Below are 20,757 nucleotides of genomic sequence, written 5' to 3'. Positions count from 1 at the left end.
ATGCAGTGCAATCTCTCCACAGAGACATTTCTGACATGGAGAGCAATCTCTCCACAGAGACATTTCTGACATGGAGAGCACTCTCTCCACAGAGACATTTCTGACATGGAGAGCACTCTCTCGACATAGACATTCCTGACATGGAGAGCAATCTCCCTGCACAGACATTCCTGTCTTGGAGTGCAATCTCTCTGCAGAAACATTACTGACATGGAGAGCAATCTCTCTACAGAGACATTTCTGACATGGAGAGCAATCTCTCTACAGAGACATTTCTTACATGGAGTGCAATCTCTCCACAGAGACATTTCTGACATGGAGAGCAATCTCTCCACAGAGACATTCCTGACATGGAGAGCAATCTCTCTACAGAGACATTTCTGACATGGTGAGCAATCTCTCTTCAGAGACATTTCTGACATGGAGTGCACTCTCTCTCCAGAGACATTTCTGACATGGAGTGCACTCTCTCCACAGAGACAGTTCTGACATGGAGAGCAATCTCTCTACAGAGACAATTCTGACATGGAGTGCACTGTCTCCACAGAGACATTTCTGACATGGAGAGCTCTCTCTACATAGACATTTCTGACATGGAGAGCAATCTCTCCACAGAGACATTTCTGACATGGAGAGCAATCTCTCCACAGAGACATTTCTGACATGTAGTGCACTCTCTCGACAGAGACATTCCTGACATGGAGTGCAATCTCTCCACAGAGACATTTCTGACATGGAGTGCAGTCTCCCGCTCTCCCGATAGAGACATTCCTGACATGGAATGCAATCTCTCTGCAGAGACATTTCTGACATGGAGAGCAATTTCTCTCCAGAGACATTTCTGACATGGATAGCAATCTCTCCACAGAGATATTTCTGACATGGAGTGCACTCTCTCAACAGAGACATTTCTGACATGTCGAGCAATCTCTTTACAGAGACATTTCTGACATGGAGAGCAATCTCTCCACAGAGACATTACTGACATGGAGTGCAATTTCTCAACGGAGACATTACTGTTTTGGAGTGAAATCTCTCCACAGAGACATTACTGACATGCAGTGTAATCTCTCGACAGAGACATTTCTGACAGGAAAGCAATCTATCAACAGAGACATTTCTGACATGGAGAGCAATCTATCAACAGAGACATTTCTGACAAGAAGTCCACTCTCTCCACATAGACATTTCTGACATTGAGAGGAATCTCCCTGCAGAGACATTTCTGACATGGAGTGCACTCTCTCCACAGAGACAGGTCTGACATGGAAGAGCAATCTCTCCACAGAGACATTTCTGACATGGAGTGCACTCTCTCCACAGAGACATTTCTGACATGGAGAGCAATCACTCTACAGAGACATTTCTGACATGGAGAGCAATCTCTCCACAGAGACATTTCTGACATGGAGAGCACTCTCTCGACAGAGACATTCCTGACATGGAGAGCAATCTCTCCAAAGAGACATTTCTGACATGGAGAGCAATCTCTCCACAGAGAAATTCCAGACATGGAATGCACGCTCCCGATAGACACATTCCTGACATGGAGTGCACTCTCTCCACAGAGACATTTCTGACATGGAGTGCAATCTCCCTGCAGAAACATTACTGACATGGAGAGCAATCTCTCCACGGAGACATTTCTGACATGGAGAGCAATCTCTCAACAGAGACATTTCTGACATGGACAGCAATCTCACCACAGAGACATTTCTGACATGAAGTGTACTCTCTCCACAGAGACGTTTCGGACATGGAGAGCAATCACTCTGCAGAGACATTTCTGACATGGAGAGCACTCTCTCTGCAGAGACATTCCTGTCATGGAGTGCAATCTCTCCACGGAGACATTTCTGACATGGAGAGCAATCTCTCCACAGAGACATTTCTGACATGGAGTGCACTCACTCGACAGAGACATTTCTGACATGGAGAGCAATCACTCTGCAGAGACATTTCTGACATGGAGAGCACTCTCTCTGCAGAGACATTCCTGTCATGGAGTGCAATCTCTCCACGGAGACATTTCTGACATGGAGAGCAATCTCTCCACAGAGACATTTCTGACATGGAGTGCACTCTCTCAACGGAGAAATTCCTGACATGGAGAGCAATCTCTCTGCAGAGACATTCCTGACATGGAGTGCAATCTCTCCACAGAGGCATTTCTGACATGGAGTGCACTCTCCCGCTCTCCCGATAGAGACATTCCTGACATGGAGAGCAATCTCTCTGCAGAGACATTTCTGACATGGAGTGCACTGTCTGCACAGAGACAATTCTGACATGGAGGGCAATCTCTCTCCAGCGACATTTCTGACATGGAGCGCAATCTCTCCAAAGAGACATTTCTGACATGGAGAGCAATCTCTCCACAGAGACATTTCTGACATGGAGTGCAATCTCTCCACAGAGACATTACTGACATGGAGTGCAATGTCTCGACAGAGACATTACTGTTTTGGAGTGAATCTCTCCACAGAGACATTACTGACATGGAGTGTAATCTCTCGACAGAGACATTACTGTTTTGGAGTGCAATCTCTCCACAGAGACATTACTGACATGGAGTGTAATCTCTCGACAGAGACATTTCTGACATGGAGAGCAATCTATCAACAGAGACATTTCTGACATGGAGAGCAATCTCTCTACAGAGACATTTCTGACATGGAGTGCACTCTCTCCACAGAGACAGTTCTGACATGGAGAGCAATCTCTCTACAGAGACATTTCTGACATGGAGTGCACTCTCTCTACAGAGACATTTCTGACATGGAGAGCAATCACTCTCCAGAGACATTTCTGACATGGAGAGCAATCACTCCTCAGAGACATTTCTGACATGGAGAGCACTCTCTCTGCAGAGACATTCCTGACATGCAGTGCAATCTCTCCACAGAGACATTTCTGACATGGAGAGCAATCTCTCCACAGAGACATTTCTGACATGGAGAGCACTCTCTCGACATAGACATTCCTGACATGGAGAGCAATCTCCCTGCACAGACATTCCTGTCTTGGCGTGCAATCTCTCTGCAGAAACATTACTGACATGGAGAGCAATCTCTCTACAGAGACATTTCTGACATGGAGAGCCATCTCTCTACAGAGACATTTCTTACATGGAGAGCAATCTCTCCACAGAGACATTTCTGACATGGAGAGCAATCTCTCCACAGAGACATTCCTGACATGGAGTGTAATCTCTCTACAGAGACATTTCTGACATGGTGAGCAATCTCTCTTCAGAGACATTTCTGACATGGAGTGCACTCTCTCTCCAGAGACATTTCTGACATGGAGTGCACTCTCTCCACAGAGACAGTTCTGACATGGAGAGCAATCTCTCTACAGAGACAATTCTGACATGGAGTGCACTGTCTCCACAGAGACATTTCTGACATGGAGTGCACTCTCTCTACAGAGACATTTCTGACATGGAGAGCAATCACTCTCCAGAGACATTTCTGACATGGAGAGCAATCACTCCTCAGAGACATTTCTGACATGGAGAGCACTCTCTCTGCAGAGACATTCCTGACATGCAGTGCAATCTCTCCACAGAGACATTTCTGACATGGAGAGCAATCTCTCCACAGAGACATTTCTGACATGGAGAGCACTCTCTCGACATAGACATTCCTGACATGGAGAGCAATCTCCCTGCACAGACATTTCTGTCTTGGAGTGCAATCTCTCTGCAGAAACATTACTGACATGGAGAGCAATCTCTCTACAGAGACATTTCTGACATGGAGAGCCATCTCTCTACAGAGACATTTCTTACATGGAGAGCAATCTCTCCACAGAGACATTTCTGACATGGAGAGCAATCTCTCCACAGAGACATTCCTGACATGGAGTGTAATCTCTCTACAGAGACATTTCTGACATGGTGAGCAATCTCTCTTCAGAGACATTTCTGACATGGAGTGCACTCTCTCTCCAGAGACATTTCTGACATGGAGTGCACTCTCTCCACAGAGACAGTTCTGACATGGAGAGCAATCTCTCTACAGAGACAATTCTGACATGGAGTGCACTGTCTCCACAGAGACATTTCTGACATGGAGAGATCTCTCTACATAGACATTTCTGACATGGAGAGCAATCTCTCCACAGAGACATTTCTGACATGGAGTGCACTCTCTCTGCAGAGACATTTCTGACATGGAGTGCACTGTCTCCACAGAGACATTTCTGACATGGAGTGCACACTCTCGACAGAGACATTCCTGACATGGAGTGCAATCTCTCCACAGAGACATTTCTGACATGGAGTGCACTCTCCCGCTCTCCCGATAGAGACATTCCTGACATGGAGTGCAATCTCTCTGCAGAGACATTTCTGACATGGAGTGCACTGTCTCCACAGAGACATTTCTGACATGGAGAGCAATTTCTCTCCAGAGACATTTCTGACATGGAGAGCAATCTCTCCACAGAGATATTTCTGACATGGAGTGCACTCTCTCTGCAGAGACATTTCTGACATGGAGTGCACTGTCTCCACAGAGACATTTCTGACATGGAGAGCAATTTCTCTCCAGAGACATTTCTGACATGGAGAGCAATCTCTCCACAGAGATATTTCTGACATGGAGTGCACTCTCTCAACAGAGACATTTCTGACATGTCGAGCAATCTCTTTACAGAGACATTTCTGACATGGAGAGCAATCTCTCCACAGAGACATTACTGACATGGAGTGCAATTTCTCGACAGAGACATTACTGTTTTGGAGTGAAATCTCTCCACAGAGACATTACTGACATGCAGTGTAATCTCTCGACAGAGACATTTCTGACAGGAAATCAGTCTATCAACAGAGACATTTCTGACATGGAGAGCAATCTATCAACAGAGACATTTCTGACAAGAAGTCCACTCTCTCCACATAGACATTTCTGACATTGAGAGGAATCTCCCTGCAGAGACATTTCTGACATGGAGTGCACTCCCTCTGCAGAGACATTCCTGTCATGGAGTGCAATCTCTCCACGGAGATATTTCTGACATGGAGAGCAATCTCTCCACAGAGACATTTCTGACATGGAGTGCACTCTCTCAACAGAGAAATTCCTGACATGGAGAGCAATCTCTCTGCAGAGACATTCCTGACATGGAGTGCACTCTCTCCACAGAGGCATTTCTGACATGGAGTGCACTCTCCCGCTCTCCCGATAGAGACATTCCTGACATGGAGAGCAATCTCTCTGCAGAGACATTTCTGACATGGAGTGCACTGTCTGCACAGAGACAATTCTGACATGGAGGGCAATCTCTCTCCAGCGACATTTCTGACATGGAGCGCAATCTCTCCAAAGAGACATTTCTGACATGGAGAGCAATCTCTCCACAGAGACATTTCTGACATGGAGTGCAATCTCTCCACAGAGACATTACTGACATGGAGTGCAATGTCTCGACAGAGACATTACTGTTTTGGAGTGAATCTCTCCACAGAGACATTACTGACATGGAGTGTAATCTCTCGACAGAGACATTACTGTTTTGGAGTGCAATCTCTCCACAGAGACATTACTGACATGGAGTGTAATCTCTCGACAGAGACATTTCTGACATGGAGAGCAATCTATCAACAGAGACATTTCTGACATGGAGAGCAATCTCTCTACAGAGACATTTCTGACATGGAGTGCACTCTCTCCACAGAGACAGTTCTGACATGGAGTGCACTCTCTCTACAGAGACATTTCTGACATGGAGAGCAATCACTCTCCAGAGACATTTCTGACATGGAGAGCAATCACTCCTCAGAGACATTTCTGACATGGAGAGCACTCTCTCTGCAGAGACATTCCTGACATGCAGTGCAATCTCTCCACAGAGACATTTCTGACATGGAGAGCAATCTCTCCACAGAGACATTTCTGACATGGAGAGCACTCTCTCGACATAGACATTCCTGACATGGAGAGCAATCTCCCTGCACAGACATTCCTGTCTTGGCGTGCAATCTCTCTGCAGAAACATTACTGACATGGAGAGCAATCTCTCTACAGAGACATTTCTGACATGGAGAGCCATCTCTCTACAGAGACATTTCTTACATGGAGAGCAATCTCTCCACAGAGACATTTCTGACATGGAGAGCAATCTCTCCACAGAGACATTCCTGACATGGAGTGTAATCTCTCTACAGAGACATTTCTGACATGGTGAGCAATCTCTCTTCAGAGACATTTCTGACATGGAGTGCACTCTCTCTCCAGAGACATTTCTGACATGGAGTGCACTCTCTCCACAGAGACAGTTCTGACATGGAGAGCAATCTCTCTACAGAGACAATTCTGACATGGAGTGCACTGTCTCCACAGAGACATTTCTGACATGGAGTGCACTCTCTCTACAGAGACATTTCTGACATGGAGAGCAATCACTCTCCAGAGACATTTCTGACATGGAGAGCAATCACTCCTCAGAGACATTTCTGACATGGAGAGCACTCTCTCTGCAGAGACATTCCTGACATGCAGTGCAATCTCTCCACAGAGACATTTCTGACATGGAGAGCAATCTCTCCACAGAGACATTTCTGACATGGAGAGCACTCTCTCGACATAGACATTCCTGACATGGAGAGCAATCTCCCTGCACAGACATTTCTGTCTTGGAGTGCAATCTCTCTGCAGAAACATTACTGACATGGAGAGCAATCTCTCTACAGAGACATTTCTGACATGGAGAGCCATCTCTCTACAGAGACATTTCTTACATGGAGAGCAATCTCTCCACAGAGACATTTCTGACATGGAGAGCAATCTCTCCACAGAGACATTCCTGACATGGAGTGTAATCTCTCTACAGAGACATTTCTGACATGGTGAGCAATCTCTCTTCAGAGACATTTCTGACATGGAGTGCACTCTCTCTCCAGAGACATTTCTGACATGGAGTGCACTCTCTCCACAGAGACGGTTCTGACATGGAGAGCAATCTCTCTACAGAGACAATTCTGACATGGAGTGCACTGTCTCCACAGAGACATTTCTGACATGGAGAGATCTCTCTACATAGACATTTCTGACATGGAGAGCAATCTCTCCACAGAGACATTTCTGACATGGAGTGCACTCTCTCTGCAGAGACATTTCTGACATGGAGTGCACTGTCTCCACAGAGACATTTCTGACATGGAGTGCACACTCTCGACAGAGACATTCCTGACATGGAGTGCAATCTCTCCACAGAGACATTTCTGACATGGAGTGCACTCTCCCGCTCTCCCGATAGAGACATTCCTGACATGGAGTGCAATCTCTCTGCAGAGACATTTCTGACATGGAGTGCACTGTCTCCACAGAGACATTTCTGACATGGAGAGCAATTTCTCTCCAGAGACATTTCTGACATGGAGAGCAATCTCTCCACAGAGATATTTCTGACATGGAGTGCACTCTCTCTGCAGAGACATTTCTGACATGGAGTGCACTGTCTCCACAGAGACATTTCTGACATGGAGAGCAATTTCTCTCCAGAGACATTTCTGACATGGAGAGCAATCTCTCCACAGAGATATTTCTGACATGGAGTGCACTCTCTCAACAGAGACATTTCTGACATGTCGAGCAATCTCTTTACAGAGACATTTCTGACATGGAGAGCAATCTCTCCACAGAGACATTACTGACATGGAGTGCAATTTCTCGACAGAGACATTACTGTTTTGGAGTGAAATCTCTCCACAGAGACATTACTGACATGCAGTGTAATCTCTCGACAGAGACATTTCTGACAGGAAATCAGTCTATCAACAGAGACATTTCTGACATGGAGAGCAATCTATCAACAGAGACATTTCTGACAAGAAGTCCACTCTCTCCACATAGACATTTCTGACATTGAGAGGAATCTCCCTGCAGAGACATTTCTGACATGGAGTGCACTCTCTCTGCAGAGACATTCCTGTCATGGAGTGCAATCTCTCCACGGAGACATTTCTGACATGGAGAGCAATCTCTCCACAGAGACATTTCTGACATGGAGTTCACTCTCTCCACAGAGGCATTTCTGACATGGAGTGCACTCTCCCGCTCTCCCGATAGAGACATTCCTGACATGGAGAGCAATCTCTCTGCAGAGACATTTCTGACATGGAGTGCACTGTCTGCACAGAGACAATTCTGACATGGAGGGCAATCTCTCTCCAGCGACATTTCTGACATGGAGCGCAATCACTCCAAAGAGACATTTCTGACATGGAGAGCAATCTACCAACAGAGACATTTCTGACATGGAGTGCAATCTCTCCACAGAGACATTACTGACATGGAGTGCAATGTCTCGACAGAGACATTACTGTTTTGGAGTGAATCTCTCCACAGAGACATTACTGACATGGAGTGTAATCTCTCGACAGAGACATTACTGTTTTGGAGTGCAATCTCTCCACAGAGACATTACTGACATGGAGTGTAATCTCTCGACAGAGACATTTCTGACATGGAGAGCAATCTATCAACAGAGACATTTCTGACATGGAGTGCACTCTCTCTCCAGAGACATTTCTGACATGGAGTGCACTCTCTCCACAGAGACAGTTCTGACATGGAGAGCAATCTCTCTACAGAGACAATTCTGACATGGAGTGCACTGTCTCCACAGAGACATTTCTGACATGGAGTGCACTCTCTCTACAGAGACATTTCTGACATGGAGAGCAATCACTCTCCAGAGACATTTCTGACATGGAGAGCAATCACTCCTCAGAGACATTTCTGACATGGAGAGCACTCTCTCTGCAGAGACATTCCTGACATGCAGTGCAATCTCTCCACAGAGACATTTCTGACATGGAGAGCAATCTCTCCACAGAGACATTTCTGACATGGAGAGCACTCTCTCGACATAGACATTCCTGACATGGAGAGCAATCTCCCTGCACAGACATTTCTGTCTTGGAGTGCAATCTCTCTGCAGAAACATTACTGACATGGAGAGCAATCTCTCTACAGAGACATTTCTGACATGGAGAGCCATCTCTCTACAGAGACATTTCTTACATGGAGAGCAATCTCTCCACAGAGACATTTCTGACATGGAGAGCAATCTCTCCACAGAGACATTCCTGACATGGAGTGTAATCTCTCTACAGAGACATTTCTGACATGGTGAGCAATCTCTCTTCAGAGACATTTCTGACATGGAGTGCACTCTCTCTCCAGAGACATTTCTGACATGGAGTGCACTCTCTCCACAGAGACAGTTCTGACATGGAGAGCAATCTCTCTGCAGAGACAATTCTGACATGGAGTGCACTGTCTCCACAGAGACATTTCTGACATGGAGAGATCTCTCTACATAGACATTTCTGACATGGAGAGCAATCTCTCCACAGAGACATTTCTGACATGGAGTGCACTCTCTCTGCAGAGACATTTCTGACATGGAGTGCACTGTCTCCACAGAGACATTTCTGACATGGAGTGCACACTCTCGACAGAGACATTCCTGACATGGAGTGCAATCTCTCCACAGAGACATTTCTGACATGGAGTGCACTCTCCCGCTCTCCCGATAGAGACATTCCTGACATGGAGTGCAATCTCTCTGCAGAGACATTTCTGACATGGAGTGCACTGTCTCCACAGAGACATTTCTGACATGGAGAGCAATTTCTCTCCAGAGACATTTCTGACATGGAGAGCAATCTCTCCACAGAGATATTTCTGACATGGAGTGCACTCTCTCTGCAGAGACATTTCTGACATGGAGTGCACTGTCTCCACAGAGACATTTCTGACATGGAGAGCAATTTCTCTCCAGAGACATTTCTGACATGGAGAGCAATCTTTCCACAGAGATATTTCTGACATGGAGTGCACTCTCTCAACAGAGACATTTCTGACATGTCGAGCAATCTCTTTACAGAGACATTTCTGACATGGAGAGCAATCTCTCCACAGAGACATTACTGACATGGAGTGCAATTTCTCGACAGAGACATTACTGTTTTGGAGTGAAATCTCTCCACAGAGACATTACTGACATGCAGTGTAATCTCTCGACAGAGACATTTCTGACAGGAAATCAGTCTATCAACAGAGACATTTCTGACATGGAGAGCAATCTATCAACAGAGACATTTCTGACAAGAAGTCCACTCTCTCCACATAGACATTTCTGACATTGAGAGGAATCTCCCTGCAGAGACATTTCTGACATGGAGTGCACTCTCTCTGCAGAGACATTCCTGTCATGGAGTGCAATCTCTCCACGGAGACATTTCTGACATGGAGAGCAATCTCTCCACAGAGACATTTCTGACATGGAGTGCACTCTCTCAACAGAGAAATTCCTGACATGGAGAGCAATCTCTCTGCAGAGACATTCCTGACATGGAGTGCACTCTCTCCACAGAGGCATTTCTGACATGGAGTGCACTCTCCCGCTCTCCCGATAGAGACATTCCTGACATGGAGAGCAATCTCTCTGCAGAGACATTTCTGACATGGAGTGCACTGTCTGCACAGAGACAATTCTGACATGGAGGGCAATCTCTCTCCAGCGACATTTCTGACATGGAGCGCAATCTCTCCAAAGAGACATTTCTGACATGGAGAGCAATCTCTCCACAGAGACATTTCTGACATGGAGTGCAATCTCTCCACAGAGACATTACTGACATGGAGTGCAATGTCTCGACAGAGACATTACTGTTTTGGAGTGAATCTCTCCACAGAGACATTACTGACATGGAGTGTAATCTCTCGACAGAGACATTACTGTTTTGGAGTGCAATCTCTCCACAGAGACATTACTGACATGGAGTGTAATCTCTCGACAGAGACATTTCTGACATGGAGAGCAATCTATCAACAGAGACATTTCTGACATGGAGTGCACTCTCTCTCCAGAGACATTTCTGACATGGAGTGCACTCTCTCCACAGAGACAGTTCTGACATGGAGAGCAATCTCTCTACAGAGACAATTCTGACATGGAGTGCACTGTCTCCACAGAGACATTTCTGACATGGAGTGCACTCTCTCTTCAGAGACATTTCTGACATGGAGAGCAATCACTCTCCAGAGACATTTCTGACATGGAGAGCAATCACTCCTGAGAGACATTTCTGACATGGAGAGCACTCTCTCTGCAGAGACATTCCTGACATGCAGTGCAATCTCTCCACAGAGACATTTCTGACATGGAGAGCAATCTCTCCACAGAGACATTTCTGACATGGAGAGCACTCTCTCGACATAGACATTCCTGACATGGAGAGCAATCTCCCTGCACAGACATTTCTGTCTTGGAGTGCAATCTCTCTGCAGAAACATTACTGACATGGAGAGCAATCTCTCTACAGAGACATTTCTGACATGGAGAGCCATCTCTCTACAGAGACATTTCTTACATGGAGAGCAATCTCTCCACAGAGACATTTCTGACATGGAGAGCAATCTCTCCACAGAGACATTCCTGACATGGAGTGTAATCTCTCTACAGAGACATTTCTGACATGGTGAGCAATCTCTCTTCAGAGACATTTCTGACATGGAGTGCACTCTCTCTCCAGAGACATTTCTGACATGGAGTGCACTCTCTCCACAGAGACATTTCTGACATGGAGAGATCTCTCTACATAGACATTTCTGACATGGAGAGCAATCTCTCCACAGAGACATTTCTGACATGGAGTGCACTCTCTCTGCAGAGACATTTCTGACATGGAGTGCACTGTCTCCACAGAGACATTTCTGACATGGAGTGCACACTCTCGACAGAGACATTCCTGACATGGAGTGCAATCTCTCCACAGAGACATTTCTGACATGGAGTGCACTCTCCCGCTCTCCCGATAGAGACATTCCTGACATGGAGTGCAATCTCTCTGCAGAGACATTTCTGACATGGAGTGCACTGTCTCCACAGAGACATTTCTGACATGGAGAGCAATTTCTCTCCAGAGACATTTCTGACATGGAGAGCAATCTCTCCACAGAGATATTTCTGACATGGAGTGCACTCTCTCTGCAGAGACATTTCTGACATGGAGTGCACTGTCTCCACAGAGACATTTCTGACATGGAGAGCAATTTCTCTCCAGAGACATTTCTGACATGGAGAGCAATCTTTCCACAGAGATATTTCTGACATGGAGTGCACTCTCTCAACAGAGACATTTCTGACATGTCGAGCAATCTCTTTACAGAGACATTTCTGACATGGAGAGCAATCTCTCCACAGAGACATTACTGACATGGAGTGCAATTTCTCGACAGAGACATTACTGTTTTGGAGTGAAATCTCTCCACAGAGACATTACTGACATGCAGTGTAATCTCTCGACAGAGACATTTCTGACAGGAAATCAGTCTATCAACAGAGACATTTCTGACATGGAGAGCAATCTATCAACAGAGACATTTCTGACAAGAAGTCCACTCTCTCCACATAGACATTTCTGACATTGAGAGGAATCTCCCTGCAGAGACATTTCTGACATGGAGTGCACTCTCTCTGCAGAGACATTCCTGTCATGGAGTGCAATCTCTCCACGGAGACATTTCTGACATGGAGAGCAATCTCTCCACAGAGACATTTCTGACATGGAGTGCACTCTCTCAACAGAGAAATTCCTGACATGGAGAGCAATCTCTCTGCAGAGACATTCCTGACATGGAGTGCACTCTCTCCACAGAGGCATTTCTGACATGGAGTGCACTCTCCCGCTCTCCCGATAGAGACATTCCTGACATGGAGAGCAATCTCTCTGCAGAGACATTTCTGACATGGAGTGCACTGTCTGCACAGAGACAATTCTGACATGGAGGGCAATCTCTCTCCAGCGACATTTCTGACATGGAGCGCAATCTCTCCAAAGAGACATTTCTGACATGGAGAGCAATCTCTCCACAGAGACATTTCTGACATGGAGTGCAATCTCTCCACAGAGACATTACTGACATGGAGTGCAATGTCTCGACAGAGACATTACTGTTTTGGAGTGAATCTCTCCACAGAGACATTACTGACATGGAGTGTAATCTCTCGACAGAGACATTACTGTTTTGGAGTGCAATCTCTCCACAGAGACATTACTGACATGGAGTGTAATCTCTCGACAGAGACATTTCTGACATGGAGAGCAATCTATCAACAGAGACATTTCTGACATGGAGAGCAATCTCTCTACAGAGACATTTCTGACATGGAGTGCACTCTCTCCACAGAGACAGTTCTGACATGGAGAGCAATCTCTCTACAGAGACATTTCTGACATGGAGTGCACTCTCTCTACAGAGACATTTCTGACATGGAGAGCAATCACTCTCCAGAGACATTTCTGACATGGAGAGCAATCACTCCTCAGAGACATTTCTGACATGGAGAGCACTCTCTCTGCAGAGACATTCCTGACATGCAGTGCAATCTCTCCACAGAGACATTTCTGACATGGAGAGCAATCTCTCCACAGAGACATTTCTGACATGGAGAGCACTCTCTCGACATAGACATTCCTGACATGGAGAGCAATCTCCCTGCACAGACATTCCTGTCTTGGAGTGCAATCTCTCTGCAGAAACATTACTGACATGGAGAGCAATCTCTCTACAGAGACATTTCTGACATGGAGAGCCATGTCTCTACAGAGACATTTCTTACATGGAGAGCAATCTCTCCACAGAGACATTTCTGACATGGAGAGCAATCTCTCCACAGAGACATTCCTGACATGGAGTGTAATCTCTCTACAGAGACATTTCTGACATGGTGAGCAATCTCTCTTCAGAGACATTTCTGACATGGAGTGCACTCTCTCTCCAGAGACATTTCTGACATGGAGTGCACTCTCTCCACAGAGACAGTTCTGACATGGAGAGCAATCTCTCTACAGAGACAATTCTGACATGGAGTGCACTGTCTCCACAGAGACATTTCTGACATGGAGAGCTCTCTCTACATAGACATTTCTGACATGGAGAGCAATCTCTCCACAGAGACATTTCTGACATGGAGTGCACTCTCTCTGCAGAGACATTTCTGACATGGAGTGCACTGTCTCCACAGAGACATTTCTGACATGGAGTGCACACTCTCGACAGAGACATTCCTGACATGGAGTGCAATCTCTCCACAGAGACATTTCTGACATGGAGTGCACTCTTCCGCTCTCCCGATAGAGACATTCCTGACATGGAGTGCAATCTCTCTGCAGAGACATTTCTGACATGGAGTGCACTGTCTCCACAGAGACATTTCTGACATGGAGAGCAATTTCTCTCCAGAGACATTTCTGACATGGAGAGCAATCTCTCCACAGAGATATTACTGACATGGAGTGCACTCTCTCTGCAGAGACATTTCTGACATGGAGTGCACTGTCTCCACAGAGACATTTCTGACATGGAGAGCAATTTCTCTCCAGAGACATTTCTGACATGGAGAGCAATCTCTCCACAGAGATATTTCTGACATGGAGTGCACTCTCTCAACAGAGACATTTCTGACATGTCGAGCAATCTCTTTACAGAGACATTTCTGACATGGAGAGCAATCTATCAACAGAGACATTTCTGACATGGAGAGCAATCTCTCCACAGAAACAGTTCTGACATGGAGAGCAATCTCTCTACAGAGACATTTCTGACATGGAGTGCACTCTCTCTACAGAGACATTTCTGACATGGAGAGCAATCACTCTCCAGAGACATTTCTGACATGGAGAGCAATCACTCCTCAGAGACATTTCTGACATGGAGAGCACTCTCTCTGCAGAGACATTCCTGACATGCAGTGCAATCTCTCCACAGAGACATTTCTGACATGGAGAGCAATCTCTCCACAGAGACATTTCTGACATGGAGAGCACTATCTCGACATAGACATTCCTGACATGGAGAGCAATCTCCCTGCACAGACATTCCTGTCTTGGAGTGCAATCTCTCTGCAGAAACATTACTGACATGGAGAGCAATCTCTCTACAGAGACATTTCTGACATGGAGAGCAATCTCTCTACAGAGACATTTCTTACATGGAGAGCAATCTCTCCACAGAGACATTTCTGACATGGAGAGCAATCTCTCCACAGAGACATTCCTGACATGGAGAGCAATCTCTCTACAGAGACATTTCTGACATGGTGAGCAATCTCTCTTCAGAGACATTTCTGACATGGAGTGCACTCTCTCTCCAGAGACATTTCTGACATGGAGTGCACTCTCTCCACAGAGACAGTTCTGACATGGAGAGCAATCTCTCTGCAGAGACAATTCTGACATGGAGTGCACTGTCTCCACAGAGACATTTCTGACATGGAGAGCTCTCTCTACATAGACATTTCTGACATGGAGAGCAATCTCTCCACAGAGACATTTCTGACATGGAGAGCAATCTCTCCACAGAGACATTTCTGACATGTAGTGCACTCTCTCGACAGAGACATTCCTGACATGGAGTGCAATCTCTCCACAGAGACATTTCTGACATGGAGTGCACTCTCCCGCTCTCCCGATAGAGACATTCCTGACATGGAGTGCAATCTCTCTGCAGAGACATTTCTGACATGGAGTGCACTGTCTCCACAGAGACATTTCTGACATGGAGAGCAATTTCTCTCCAGAGACATTTCTGACATGGAGAGCAATCTCTCCACAGAGATATTTCTGACATGGAGTGCACTCTCTCAACAGAGACATTTCTGACATGTCGAGCAATCTCTTTACAGAGACATTTCTGACATGGAGAGCAATCTCTCCACAGAGACATTACTGACATGGAGTGCAATTTCTCGACAGAGACATTACTGTTTTGGAGTGAAATCTCTCCACAGAGACATTACTGACATGCAGTGTAATCTCTCGACAGAGACATTTCTGACAGGAAAGCAATCTATCAACAGAGACATTTCTGACATGGAGAGCAATCTATCAACAGAGACATTTCTGACAAGAAGTCCACTCTCTCCACATAGACATTTCTGACATTGAGAGGAATCTCCCTGCAGAGACATTTCTGACATGGAGTGCACTCTCTCCACAGAGACAGTTCTGACATGGAAGAGCAATCTCTCCACAGAGACATTTCTGACATGGAGAGCACTCTCTCGACATAGACATTCCTGACATGGAGAGCAATCTCCCTGCACAGACATTCCTGTCTTGGAGTGCAATCTCTCTGCAGAAACATTACTGACATGGAGAGCAATCTCTCTACAGAGACATTTCTGACATGGAGAGCAATCTCTCTACAGAGACATTTCTTACATGGAGAGCAATCTCTCCACAGAGACATTTCTGACATGGAGAGCAATCTCTCCACAGAGACATTCCTGACATGGAGAGCAATCTCTCTACAGAGACATTTCTGACATGGTGAGCAATCTCTCTTCAGAGACATTTCTGACATGGAGTGCACTCTCTCTCCAGAGACATTTCTGACATGGAGTGCACTCTCTCCACAGAGACAGTTCTGACATGGAGAGCAATCTCTCTGCAGAGACAATTCTGACATGGAGTGCACTGTCTCCACAGAGACATTTCTGATATGGAGAGCTCTCTCTACATAGACATTTCTGACATGGAGAGCAATCTCTCCACAGAGACATTTCTGACATGGAGAGCAATCTCTCCACAGAGACATTTCTGACATGTAGTGCACTCTCTCGACAGAGACATTCCTGACATGGAGTGCAATCTCTCCACAGAGACATTTCTGACATGGAGTGCACTCTCCCGCTCTCCCGATAGAGACATTCCTGACATGGAGTGCAATCTCTCTGCAGAGACGTTTCTGACATGGAGTGCACTGTCTCCACAGAGACATTTCTGACATGGAGAGCAATTTCTCTCCAGAGACATTTCTGACATGGAGAGCAATCTCTCCACAGAGATATTTCTGACATGGAGTGCACTCTCTCAACAGAGACATTTCTGACATGTCGAGCAATCTCTTTACAGAGACATTTCTGACATGGAGAGCAATCTCTCCACAGAGACATTACTGACATGGAGTGCAATTTCTCGACAGAGACATTACTGTTTTGGAGTGAAATCTCTCCACAGAGACATTACTGACATGCAGTGTAATCTCTCGACAGAGACATTTCTGACAGGAAAGCAATCTATCAACAGAGACATTTCTGACATGGAGAGCAATCTATCAACAGAGACATTTCTGACAAGAAGTCCACTCTCTCCACATAGACATTTCTGACATTGAGAGGAATCTCCCTGCAGAGACATTTCTGACATGGAGTGCACTCTCTCCACAGAGACAGTTCTGACATGGAAGAGCAATCTCTCCACAGAGACATTTCTGACATGGATTGCACTCTCTCCACAGAGACATTTCTGACATGGAGAGCAATCACTCTACAGAGACATTTCTGACATGGAGAGCACTCTCTCGACAGAGATATTCCTGACATGGAGAGCAATCTTTCCAAAGAGACATTTCTGACATGGAGAGCAATCTCTCCACAGAGACATTCCAGACATGGAATGCACGCTCCCGATAGAGACATTCCTGACATGGAGTGCACTCTCTCCACAGAGACATTTCTGACATGGAGTGCACTCTCCCGCTCTCCCGATAGAGACATTCCTGACATGAAGTGCAATCTCCCTGCAGCAACATTACTGACATGGAGAGCAATCTCTCCACGGAGACATTTCTGACATGGAGAGCAATCTCTCAACAGAGACATTTCTGACATGGACAGGAATCTCACCACAGAGACATTTCTGACATGAAGTGTACTCTCTCCACAGAGACGTTTCGGACATGGAGAGCAATCACTCTGCAGAGACATTTCTGACATGGAGAGCACTCTCTCTGCAGAGACATTCCTGTCATGGAGTGCAATCTCTTCACGGAGACATTTCTGACATGTAGAGCAATCTCTCCACAGAGACATTTCTGACATGGAGTGCACTCACTCGACAGAGACATTTCTGACATGGAGAGCAATCACTCTGCAGAGACATTTCTGACATGGAGAGCACTCTCTCTGCAGAGACATTCCTGTCATGGAGTGCAATCTCTCCACGGAGACATTTCTGACATGGAGAGCAATCTCTCCACAGAGACATTTCTGATATGGAGTGCACTCTCTCAACAGAGAAATTCCTGACATGGAGAGCAATCTCTCTGCAGAGACATTCCTGACATGGAGTGCACTCTCTCCACAGAGGCATTTCTGACATGGAGTGCACTCTCCCGCTCGCCCGATAGAGACATTCCTGACATGGAGAGCAATCTCTCTGCAGAGACATTTCTGACATGGAGTGCACTGTCTGCACAGAGACAATTCTGACATGGAGGGCAATCTCTCTCCAGCGACATTTCTGACATGGAGCGCAATCTCTCCAAAGAGACATTTCTGACATGGAGAGCAATCTCTCCACAGAGACATTTCTGACATGGAGAGCAATCTCTCCACAGAGACATTTCTGACATGGAGTGCAATCTCTCCACAGAGACATTACTGACATGGAGTGCAATGTCTCGACAGAGACATTACTGTTTTGGAGTGAATCTCTCCACAGAGACATTACTGACATGGAGTGTAATCTCTCGACAGAGACATTACTGTTTTGAACTGCAATCTCTCCACAGAGACATTACTGACATGGAGTGTAATCTCTCGACAGAGACATTTCTGACATGGAGAGCAATCTATCAACAGAGACATTTCTGACATGGAGAGCAATCTCTCTACGGAGACATTTCTGACATGGAGTGCACTCTCTCCACAGAGACAGTTCTGACATGGAGAGCAATCTCTCTACAGAGACATTTCTGACATGGAGTGCACTCTCTCTACAGAGACATTTCTGACATGGAGAGCAATCACTCTCCAGAGACATTTCTGACATGGAGAGCAATCACTCCTCAGAGACATTCCTGACATGGAGAGCACTCTCTCTGCAGAGACATTCCTGACATGCAGTGCAATCTCTCCACAGAGACATTTATGACATGGAGAGCAATCTCTCCACAGAGACATTTCTGACATGGAGAGCAATCTCTCCACAGAGACATTTCTGACATGGTGAGCAATCTCTCTTCAGAGACATTTCTGACATGGAGTGCACTCTCTCTCCAGAGACATTTCTGACATGGAGTGCACTCTCTCCACAGAGACAGTTCTGACATGGAGAGCAATCTCTCCACAGAGACATTTCTGACATGGAGAGCAATCTCTCCACAGAGACATTTCTGACATGTAGTGCACTCTCTCGACAGAGACATTCCTGACATGGAGTGCAATCTCTCCACAGAGACATTTCTGACATGGAGTGCACTCTCCCGCTCTCCCGATAGAGACATTCCTGACATGGAGTGCAATCTCTCTGCAGAGACATTTCTGACATGGAGAGCAATCTCTCCACAGAGATATTTCTGACATGGAGTGCACTCTCTCAACAGAGACATTTCTGACATGTCGAGCAATCTCTTTACAGAGACATTTCTGACATGGAGAGCAATCTCTCCACAGAGACATTACTGACATGGAGTGCAATTTCTCGACAGAGACATTACTGTTTTGGAGTGCAATCTCTCCACAGAGACATTACTGACATGCAGTGTAATCTCTCGACAGAGACATTTCTGACAGGAAAGCAATCTATCAACAGAGACATTTCTGACATGGAGAGCAATCTATCAACAGAGACATTTCTGACAAGAAGTCCACTCTCTCCACATAGACATTTCTGACATTGAGAGGAATCTCCCTGCAGAGACATTTCTGACATGGAGTGCACTCTCTCCACAGAGACAGTTCTGACATGGAAGAGCAATCTCTCCACAGAGACATTTCTGACATGGAGTGCACTCTCTCCACAGAGACATTTCTGACATGGAGAGCAATCACTCTACAGAGACATTTCTGACATGGAGAGCAATCTCTCCACAGAGACATTTCTGACATGGAGAGCACTCTCTCGACAGAGACATTCCTGACATGGAGAGCAATCTCTCCAAAGAGACATTTCTGACATGGAGAGCAATCTCTCCACAGAGACATTCCAGACATGGAATGCACGCTCCCGCTAGAGACATTCCTGACATGGAGTGCACTCTCTCCACAGAGACATTTCTGACATGGAGTGCACTCTACCGCTCTCCCGATAGAGACATTCCTGACATGGAGTGCAATCTCCCTGCAGAAACATTACTGACATGGAGAGCAATCTCTCCACGGAGACATTTCTGACATGGAGAGCAATCTCTCAACAGAGACATTTCTGACATGGACAGCAATCTCTCCACAGAGACATTTCTGACATGAAGTGTACTCTCTCCACAGAGACGTTTCGGACATGGAGAGCAATCACTCTGCAGAGACATTTCTGACATGGAGAGCACTCTCTCTGCAGAGACATTCCTGTCATGGAGTACAATCTCTCCACGGAGACATTTCTGACATGGAGAGCAATCTCTCCACAGAGACATTTCTGACATGGAGTGCACTCACTCGACAGAGACATTTCTGACATGGAGAGCAATCACTCTGCAGAGACATTTCTGACATGGAGAGCACTCTCTCTGCAGAGACATTCCTGTCATGGAGTGCAATCTCTCCACAGAGACATTTCTGACATGGAGAGCAATCTCTCCACAGAGACATTTCTGACATGGAGTGCACTCTCTCAACAGAGAAATTCATGACATGGAGAGCAATCTCTCTGCACAGACATTCCTGACATGGAGTACACTCTCTCCACAGAGGCATTTCTGACATGGAGTGCACTCTCCCGCTCTCCCGATAGAG

Source organism: Heterodontus francisci, chromosome 18 (assembly GCF_036365525.1).
Source record: "Heterodontus francisci isolate sHetFra1 chromosome 18, sHetFra1.hap1, whole genome shotgun sequence".
Classification (NCBI taxonomy): domain Eukaryota; kingdom Metazoa; phylum Chordata; class Chondrichthyes; order Heterodontiformes; family Heterodontidae; genus Heterodontus; species Heterodontus francisci.
The sequence above is the reverse complement of the archived record's forward strand: the minus strand, read 5'-3'. Positions refer to the sequence as shown.